Below are 1,048 nucleotides of genomic sequence, written 5' to 3' on the forward strand. Positions count from 1 at the left end.
CCGCAGGAGCATCGTGCGTGCTCTCGGACTCGGCATCGTCCTCACTGCCAGAGTTGAACTCACGTTCCACGAACCGAGGGTTCGGACGATTGTCTGAGGCCGAGGGCGACGGACTGCGGCGCTTGCTTGCCCGCTTGCCCACAGCCGCGTCACCCGAGGAACCGATCGCCTCGGAGGCCACCTGAGTATCCTCCTTGAGTGTCGAGCCTTTGCCGTGAGGCTTAGTGCTCTTGGCTTGCGCCTTACCGGCAGCAGCCTTGGAGCGTGTCTTAGCACCGCTCTTTGCAGTGCCACGAGGCATGGTAACGGTCGAATTGGAGACCTAGACGAAGAGCGCACAGGTTGCTGCTTGAGGCTCTAACTGTGAAGTGAGCCTCCACCGCGCTCGCGCGGCCAAGTCGATGGTTTTCGACTTTGAGAATGAGAGTTTGTGACGAACACCTCTTCATTTTGATTGGTCGGTAAACCGAACCTAAGTGGGGGAGGATGTAACGGGGTACGTAGCCCTAAGTGTACCCTGGTTACATAACGTGTGACACGTCACACTTCAGAAGTATGACACGTCATACTCCGGGACATTTGGTACAAAGTACCAAGGTCGTTCAAAGCCAACCATTGGTTAACGACATTGCATTTCACTAGGTGACTTATAGTTTGTATTAAATCCAAACTTAATCTACCTATAAATATACTCAGTTTACATTCTACCTTAATTAGGTCACTTCGCTCTCTTTTGAATAAAGAGGGCCGTTCACTGAGAGTTCGTATACTCTCGGAAGATAACTTCCTCTAGCGCAAGGTGCTGTGTGACCCCGTCACACATGACGAGCAGCACCCCGTATGAGACGACGATGGATCTGGTATGAGTGATGTACGGGAAGGCAAGATCCACCAAGACATATCTCGGATCCACCCTTACCTGGGTTCACTTAGGTGGATATGGGATACACTATGTACGGGTGGATCGAGTGTGGATCCTATGAAGGAATGATGGTAGGTGTCATCTGAAGGTGGATCTAGTAGCCACGACTAACGAGAAGCCAAGATC

This window comes from Phytophthora infestans, genomic scaffold (genome assembly GCF_000142945.1).
Source record: "Phytophthora infestans T30-4 supercont1.290 genomic scaffold, whole genome shotgun sequence".
Classification (NCBI taxonomy): Eukaryota; Oomycota; class Peronosporomycetes; order Peronosporales; family Peronosporaceae; genus Phytophthora; species Phytophthora infestans.